General features: G+C 55.7%; 1 long non-coding RNA gene across 1 annotated transcript in view; it reads left to right on the top strand.

Annotated features, from left to right (window-relative positions):
* The first annotated feature begins 1002 nt into the window (after positions 1-1002).
* LOC141573120 (uncharacterized) overlaps positions 1003-8846 on the top strand; it is a 34233-nt gene continuing 26389 nt past the window's right edge. The window contains exon 1 of the long non-coding RNA XR_016021219.1: positions 1003-1516. This is a non-coding gene — a long non-coding RNA (uncharacterized LOC141573120). The remainder of the gene's footprint in view (positions 1517-8846) is intronic.

Genomic DNA, 8846 nt, shown 5'->3' with positions numbered 1-8846 from the left:
TGGCCGTCCACTGTCCTGACGCTCGTCACCTCTTTCTTGCGGGTGAGCCCTGTGCCAACAGGACCCCTGCCCTCAGTGCCCCTGCCATCCCCCGGAGCCCCATCCCTGCTGTGCCCACGTCAGGCCCTGTACCAGCACCAGCTTCCCTGATGGACGAAATGACTGTAGACCTGGGTGGGCGCAGGTGACCACCTCACAGCCTACGGACATGTGACTCCGTGCCTTCATACGTTAAAAATAAAAAGGCCTTTCTCCCTTTTTTCCCTTTGGTTTGTTTAGTCTTAGGCAGCTGGGGGGTGTGTTTACATTTCTGGTTATCAGTAGAAAGACCTTGAAAGCTGCTGAGAGGACTTTAAAAAAATCCTATTAGACTTCTAATTCTGTCAAATTTCTGAACATAGAGTTGTTGGCGTCTTTGAAATAGCTTATCAGGTTTTAGCTAAAACAAACAGAAATTTTAAAGTACCTGCTCAGATGGCCAAAGTTTCTTTTAGGATTCATTTAGAATTATTTTGTCTTTTAGAAACTTCTATTTATCAATTAAAGAAAGGATTTTATAGGAGCACAGTTAAAGGGGTGTTTACCCATTGGAAGAGGGCCGCCCACACCCCTGTGGCATCCGCCAGCACCCAGCCATCATCCCCTCCAGATCTCAGAGAAAGCAATTCTGACTTCAACCAAACTAGGGGTCTGGGAACCTGAGAAGACTTCTCGGTCATGGTGACAGTGGTCCGTGGAAGCAGAGAGCACAGGGGGCCCTGTAGGTACCAAACCCCGTTCCAGGGGACGCTGGTCCAAGAAGGTGAGGCCACTTCGGGCCCCTTCGTAGTCTGCAATATGTTCACCTAAGGACAAAGGCCTTTCGAAGTCAGAGGCAACGCGGCTTTATTTGAGGTCGAAGAACAGCTGTTCGGGCAGCACTGACTCCGGCAGGTGCCCCAGCAATGTTCCCATGAGGAGACCAAGGCAGAGGGTATTTATGAGAACAGGAAGGGGGACAATTACATCCACGGAAGGAAGGTGTTGCTATTGGTGGGGATAACATAGTGACGTTAATTCTAAATGGTGTTTTTAATTTTCAGTCCGGCAGTCATCAGTTCTGTAGTCCTGATGTCTGCTTTCTTGTATCTTTGCAAACAGTTCTTTGGGACACAATGTTGCTTAGGTCCGGTCCAAAGGTTGCTTTGCGGTGTTAACATCCCAGAGGTCTGAGGCCTTAGACATAGCAGGCAGTCCCTCTAGGAGGGCAGCACCTGCTCCATTTTAAAGCAGCTCCATTTTTATTATTTATTTGTTCGTTTTGATAGTTTAACACATGTTGGGAGCTGATGTGCGGGAGAAAAAACTATCTCGTTCTGGACTATGGAATGGGCTTTGGAGCAGACACTGTGGGCCCGTGTCACCCCCCCCACGTGCCCAAGCCTCCAGTCGCCCCCACTTCAGGGCCTGGGACGACCTCACGGTGACTAACTGTTGGTTCATAAAACAAGCCGCAGACGAGTTCTCACAGCTCACTGTAAGTTAATTCAGCCCTTGCTGTCTTATTGTTCTTAGATTCAAAGCTAATTTGGAAAGATCCATGGTTCTTTAAAGTTGCGTGGTTGAAAGGATCTGGGAGCTGAGCTTAATTAAGGGAGAGCGGCTCTTAGCGTGCGATGGCTGCAGTCAGAGGGAAATATTAGATTACAGCGGCCCCTCCCACCCACAGCTGCTCCTGGACTCGAGGGGACGTGCACTGACCCCTGGTGACCCCTCGTGGCTCCGTGGGCCCCAGGTCCTGAAGTGAATGTCTGCCAGGGGCCCCCACGAGCCCTGGGGGGGGGCACTGGAAGGAGTCCCTGGGCTCCTAGGAGTCTTGTGACTGAGGCCCCCCTCTGGGGTCACCAGGTACTCAGGGTGAAGGGCAGCAGTGATGAGTTGTGGTGACATGTGGCCTGGATGCGTGACTGTCCTCAAAGCTGCCAGGTCGTCAAAAGAAGAGTCTGAGAAATTGTCACACCTGACGCTAACTGTCACGTGGGGTCCTCATAGCAGGGGCACACTGCGGGAACCTGAGGAGTGACGGGGTTCAGTTAATAGCGTGGAGTGTTAATACCGTCAGAACCTGAGACATTAGCTGGGGCCACTGCCTGTGGGGCCTGGGGACTCGACTGTAAAAGTTGATTAAACCATTTAGAAGTGAAGGAGAATAACAATGGTATGAGGAGAGAATAAAATTCAGGATTTAAAAAGAAAATACCCTCCTTTGTCGCTGAGCACCGCCCTGCAGGTCTCGTGGCAGGAGCTGCAGGTTTGCGTCAGCAAGGAGGGTGCTTGATTGCCATGGGGGCTCTCCTGCCTGAGGCCCAAAACCTCATGGCTGGGGGCTCCCTGCTGACCCCACCTGGAGCACGAGCACAGCCCCCCCGTCGCCCAGGGATGCATGGGTCTCACCTCCCATCTCTTTGGAGGGTAGAAGAGCCCTTTTAGAGAATTCCCCAAGTGCAGGGGTGGGGGGCCTCCTAACCCAGGGCCATGCAGTCTGCTCCCCCCACTGCCGGCAGGACAGCAGAGACCATGCACATGGACTCACACTTGTGCCCCAGGAGGGGTGCTGGAGCGAGCTGTGGGAAGGTCCCCGAGTGGGGAAGGGGCCTTTGTCACCTCAGAGTGCCTGGTGTGGTCAGGAGCTTGCTGGACAGTGGTGCCCATGCCCCTTGGGTCCCGGCCTCCGAGGGGCTTGGGTGGGGACATTATGGACCTGGGCAGTGGCTGCCACGACCTGAGGCCAGATGTCCTCTCCCCCAGAGTCGAGAGTCTGGTAGAGCCCAGGCTCAGGACAGGCAGGCGGGGGCGCTGCTGGCTGGGTGGGGTGGGTGGGCACTTAGGACTGGAGTGCCCGGTGGCCACATGGGCCCAGGGTCCTGGCACACACGTCAGCTCTAGAAGCCAACACCTGTGGAATCAGCAATGTGGTCAGTGCTGCTGGAGGAGACGTCCAAACAGAGCAAGAGGCGTCTTGGGTGTTTATGCGTCTTGTGTGCCAGTGGCTTTAACTGCAGGACCCTCTGCAATAGCACGGCCCTGGGACAGCTGACCCCAGACCTCGCGCTCCAGACGCAGAGACAGAGCTCTGGGGGTGTGGGGACCTCAGCACCTAAACCAGCCAAGTCACCCTCCTGGGGGCTGCAAGGAGGGGGCAGCCTGTAGGGACGGGACCGGCCCCCATTACTTACTATCTCGGGGGCCTTGGGCTGCTGCTTCGGTGGAGCCTGTGCTGAGATGAGATGGAGCGGGTATGGGGGAGGCCCCGAGCTCACAGGCCCAGGCCTGGGCACCTGGAGGACAGCCCGCCACCTGGCGGGGCCGCAGGGCTGTGGGAATTGGGCCAGACAGTCAGGGTGGCCGGCATGGTGACGTGTTGAGACATCAGGTCTGCTCTCCGTGCAGAGGCAGCCCTCCTCCTTCCTGCAGGATGGTGGCTGGGCCTGGGCACCTCAGGAACTTTGTCTCAGCACCAAAGCTCCTGCTGAAGTTCCTCTCTGTCCCTGAGTGGGGGTGCGGCTGGGAAGGTTGGGGGGGCTGGGGTTAGGGGTCCCTCAAGATGCCCTGGCCTGGGAGGACCCGCCATCCAGCTGCTCGGGGCTGGGCAGGAAGCACGTGACTGCGGCCGGGGGTCCCGAGGCCATGGAGCCCCCGCTGAGCGTCTGGTCCCGTGTGTGAGGCCCCGGTAGCAGGGTCTCCACTGGGGGAGGCCTGGCAGGACGGGGCGCAGAGCAGTAGGTCAGGTGGGAAAGGAGCTTGACACTTCCTAACACTGTGAATTGAGGTCATGTGAGGCTTCTCATTAGAAATTGTGGTTTCACATCACGCCGCGCCTGTGCAGACATCCTGGATCCTGTGTACACACGTCACTATGTCAGATGCCGCTCGTTAGAATTGCCACTAGATGTTGCCATTTCATGTGTGACTGTGGAAGGACAGTCACTACCTCATGGTTACATTTTAAAGACATAGCTGCACACCTGGGCCACAGTCTGTGTGTCTGACTTTACCCCTCGCATTCGTTTCCCTGGGAGGGGCAGCAGGCCTGTTGAGCAGAGGGGGAAGGAGGGGGTGTGCGGGGAGGGGCAAGTCCACCTGTTTCCCAAAGGGAGCTGAGGCTTCTACATTGAAGAAAATACAGTCAGTGGTAGGGTGACAAAGTGGCAAAGAGCAGGTGTCATGTAGTTCAGAGGGCGGGTAACTGGGCCTTTGATGCTGTGCTTCCGAGCAGACAGCAAACCGACTGTACGCCTTGAAAGGAGGCAGTGAGCCTGGGGTCTGCTGCTTACAGCACAGGTGGGTCTGCAGGAGCCTCTCTGACTTCAGCCGGAGAACGTCCCTCCTGTCGTCTGGCTGGGTGCCCCCCGCCCCGCCCCGGTGCCATTGACATTGTTCTCCCCAGTGTCTCCCCCCAGAAACACCGCCTCTCACTGAGGAGGGTCCAGGGCAGCCCTGCCTGCCACCCGCAGCTCTCCCTCTACCCCTCAGCCCTAGCTTTCAGCCTCAAGCCAATTTTGTAAACTTTCGCATTGAAAAAAACTATAAATTTATGTATCTTAAAATAATCACATTTGGGCCGAAGTATTTTTCCAGTACAAAGTAATGGGAGCAAAGCAGAGTCCCAGGGACACCCATTGACTGACTCGGTCAGCCAGACAGACCCGTGGCTGCGCAGGGACAGCCACTTGTATTTGCTCTCTCTCTTCCGGAAGTTTGTACTGTTTGACCACCTTTGCCCAGTTCAGCACCCTAACCCTGCCTCTGGCCGCCACCAGTCTGCTCTCTGCGTCTGTGATTTGGTTATTTTAGATTCCACATGTGAGTGAGACCTTCTGCTGAAGAAGAGAAAGGGCCGGTTAGATTAGGGTGCGGTGCTGTGTTAGATTTTAATTACTCAGTTTTACCTGCATTTGGGAAGGATCCATGCAGTCGGCGTTCTACCCTGATGTGCTCCCTGCGGAGCCCCTTCCCATTCTCTGCTGGGTCCCAGGATGGACGTGCTGGTGGCTGCAGGGTTAGGGCAAACCAGGGCTAAGGTCCCCATGGAAGGCAGGCCCTGGACACACAGACCGTCCTGGATGCACAGACTGTCCGTGCGGGCCGCGTGGGCTGGCTGTGCAGGCCCAGCCTTGAGTGGGGCTGCTGCTATTGTGACACTTTGCTCCCGGGGGTTAATTATGACTTGAATTGCACAGAGGCGTTCAATTCATGCCCTAAGTTGTACACTGACATGCTACCTCCTGCATTGCATCTTGTTTACTCAAATCGATTTCATAGCACCGACTGTGAGGTGAGGAATGCATACATGTTGCTGGGCGTTTGGAGGATTAATAGGTGATTTGTAACTGCTTAATGAGTGCGTTACGCACGTACAGGGTCGGCCGTGGGGCTCGTGTCGGCTGTGAATGCTGTGGTGGATGGTCCTGTTACGAAACGCAGCACCGTCTGTAAGCTCAGCCACATGTTAAGAGATAATTGCTCTAATGAAATTCTTACAGAATAAGGCATCGTTCATACGGAACATTGTCCTCCTAAGGGCTGGTTCTTCTGCCAGTTACAGATGAGTGTGGAACCTTCCATGGGCTTCTCCTGGCACCTTTGTTGGAGGGACATTCAGGAACTGCTCAGACTCACTCGGGCTGTTGGAAACTCCCTGGTTCACCTGAGAAACTCTCCAGTGGTTAAAAAAACACAAGTCACACAAACAAGTCACACAAACCCCAGTGGCTCTCCCGCACCCCCTGGAGGCAGGAACTGGGGCTGCTCCGCTAGCGATTAGAGTGGGTGGGTGACAGGGAAGGGTAGCTGGGACCTACTGGGTTTCCCCGAAAATAAGACCCAGCTGGACCATCAGCTCTAATGCATCTTTTGGAGCAAAAATTTATATATAAGACCCAGTCTTATTTTACTATAATATAAGACCAGGTATTTAATATAATGTAATATAATATAAATAATAAATATAATATAAATAGTATAATAAATATAATATAATACAAATATATAATACCAGGTCTTATATTAATTTTTGCTCCAAAAGATGCATTAGAGCTGATGGTCTGGTGAGGTCTTTTCGGGAACGCACGGTAGTCGCGGCCCCGCGGGCGCCGTGGCCTGAGCAGACCAGAAGCTCTGCACCTCAGGGTGCTGGTTTGCGGTGCTGCTGAGAGCCGCGGCCTTCACTCACCAGTGGCCCCTTTTAAGCAAGTTAATGAGAAATGAGCTGGGCAGCTGCATGGTGTTAAAATCAACCTTCCACACCAGGAGGGCGCCCTATTCTTGCCACAAGCAAGGTTCTTGACTTCTCCAGAACTCAGTTTACCCGTCTGTAAAGACACGTCACGTGGGCTGGGCTTAGTTGCTCTCCCCTCCCCTCCTCCTTGCTCGAACAAATTTGACACATTTGCTGTGACACGTTTCCCAGTTTAAAAAATCTGATTCAAACGATTTGGCAAATGGGCGGATCATCCTTTGCCCCCGTTCCAGCCACCTCGCATGTCTTGTGTCCCCAGGCCATCCGTCCCTGTGGAACTCAAAAAGCAGACCAGTCACCCATCCGTCCATTCACCAGGCACCGTGCACACCCACTAGGCAGGTCCCCACTCTCCTCGGTGACAGGCCGCATGCATCACAGGGCAGGAGGGAGACGTATGTTGGTGATGGTGGCTGTGTGTCTGCCAGGCCCTGACACACTTTCTTCAGCTCTGTTCACCCCTGAGGTGAGACGTTAGACTGTGACCATCTCCCGATGATCTGAATCTTATCGGAGGCCAGACAGCTGGCAGGTGGCAGAGCTGGGGTCTCAGCTGTGCTTTCTGGGGTGAGGCCAGTGGTTGGGCTGGCCAGGACGCCCTCAGGGTGGGCCCTGTGGCTTTTCCAATGACTGAGGGGCTGGGGCGAGGCCCTGTGTCTCTCTGCACATGTCCCTCTTTATCGGGCCACCTCGCCCTCCAAGGCCCCCCTGGCCGGTCCCCTGATGTCTCCATGCCTCCTCGCAGGACGCTGTGACATGATGCTCGTGCTCCAAGGTGAGTCATGGCATTTAAGCACATGGCACTGGAATGCGCATCTAGCCATCGAGCTTAGGTCTTGCCAGGGAGGTTCCAACAGCTGTCCCCAAACCCCACGCCTGCCTCTTTGGGGTCCCACAGAGCGCTCATTGAAGCCAGGCACCCAGGGAAGCTCGGCCACTTCTGCCCACAGTGACAGCCCCAAAGTCACCTGGGCCCAGCCTTCTTATCACAGGACAGTGTGAAACTTCTGAAGTTCACACAAAACTCCTACCTGTATGTCACAGAGAGACACACAGCTCAGAGTCCCAAGGGCGTGACCCCACAGAGGTTCCTTGTAGGATGTGAGCTGCAGAGGTGACCTCCCCAGCTGCACAGGGTGAGCTCTTTCTAAGGAGGCGGGGAGGGTAAGTAGGGAGCTGACAAGAGTGGGACCTGGTCGGAGTCATAGTGACAACACCAGGAAAGGTGATCCTGCTGAGATCAGGCTGAGGATACTCCACAGCTACCTGCTTACTCACCTGGGGCCCCTCCAGGCTGCACACATCCTGGGGGCAGGAGGACGAGGCAGGGAGGTGGCAGGAGGGGCCTGGGGCTGGGGTAGCACCTGGTCAGGACACTAGGGATGGGGGTGTCGGGTCAGGTCTGGACCTGCCTCCAGTTCGTGGTGACATCTGGTCACTCCTGGTTCTACTCAATGTAGTGGTGACGTCTGCTCAGTCCTGGCTCTGACACAGGTTAATAGTGACGTCTGAGGCAGGTTCCGGCAATCTTTTCTTTCTGTGGAACAACTGGGTTAGACAAGGTGGCCCAGAGCGGTGCCCCGGTGAGTTTAGTTGATGTCATGTATGAGGGACGAGGTATCAGTGGGAATGCCGTTCCATCCCTGACCCGCGTGGAGTGTGGGCCTTATCAGCAGGACTTTTTCCACTGTCAAGGCAGGGCCTGCTGACCCCCTGCACCCCACGCTGTCAGAGGCCGGTGTATAGTTCATGTCTAGTAAGTTTCCTGGAAGAACATTTGGGGCCACTCACTCCCCTGAATATTCTTCCTGCGTGAACAGGAGTGAGTGTGTCGGAGCCACGTCGACTCTCCTTGTGCTCACTGTGCCCTCGTGGGGACGGCTCGGATCTCAACGCCCGTCTGTGGGCGGATGGCAGGCAGTGACCCCACCGAGTGGGAGGAACACTCGAGAGCTTGTGTGACCCAGCTCCGGGCCCAGTGACGGCGACATGCCATGTTTGTGGGCTGTGCTGTCCCAAACAGACTCCTGATGTATCTTTGGCAGCAGGGTGGGCCTGCAGGGTGGTGTTCACGCGGCCACAGCCCCTGTCTGGCTGAGTTTGGACAAGGACAGGCAGAAGCGCCATCTCCTGCAGCCGAAGCCTGAGGCAAGGGAGGGGCGTCCACGGGCAGCTCTGGGCTGGGCCGCCTCCAGGCGGGTAGGGGACTGCGGGTGACAATCTGGCTGGGACCGGGCCTGGGTAAGCGTCTGCACCAGGGCTCCCCATGTGACTGCGGCAGTGCCCGGGGCCTGTTCCAATGCAGGGGGTGGCGTTCCTCACCGGCCCTCGAGGCCACGCTTGGCTGACGAGCCTGAGGCCTGTCTGGGGTTTGTTGAGCAGTGTGTCGCTGTTCTCAGGTTTCTGTTTCTCTGGGTGGTGATTCCTGGGGCCCCGGGGCCACCCCACGCCTTGGCTTCAACCTGAGCCAGTCCTCACCTCCCCCGGCCCCTCCTTTTATGGAAGGAAACTGAGGCCCAGGGACCTTGCCAAGGTCACTGCTAATTAGTGGCTGAGCTGTTCCATTACG

This window comes from Rhinolophus sinicus, chromosome 4 (genome assembly GCF_057876585.1).
Source record: "Rhinolophus sinicus isolate RSI-liver-muscle chromosome 4, RSI-T2T, whole genome shotgun sequence".
NCBI classification, from domain to species: Eukaryota; Metazoa; Chordata; class Mammalia; order Chiroptera; family Rhinolophidae; genus Rhinolophus; species Rhinolophus sinicus.
Note: the sequence above shows the minus strand (reverse complement) of the source record. Positions and strands in the feature narration are given on the sequence as shown.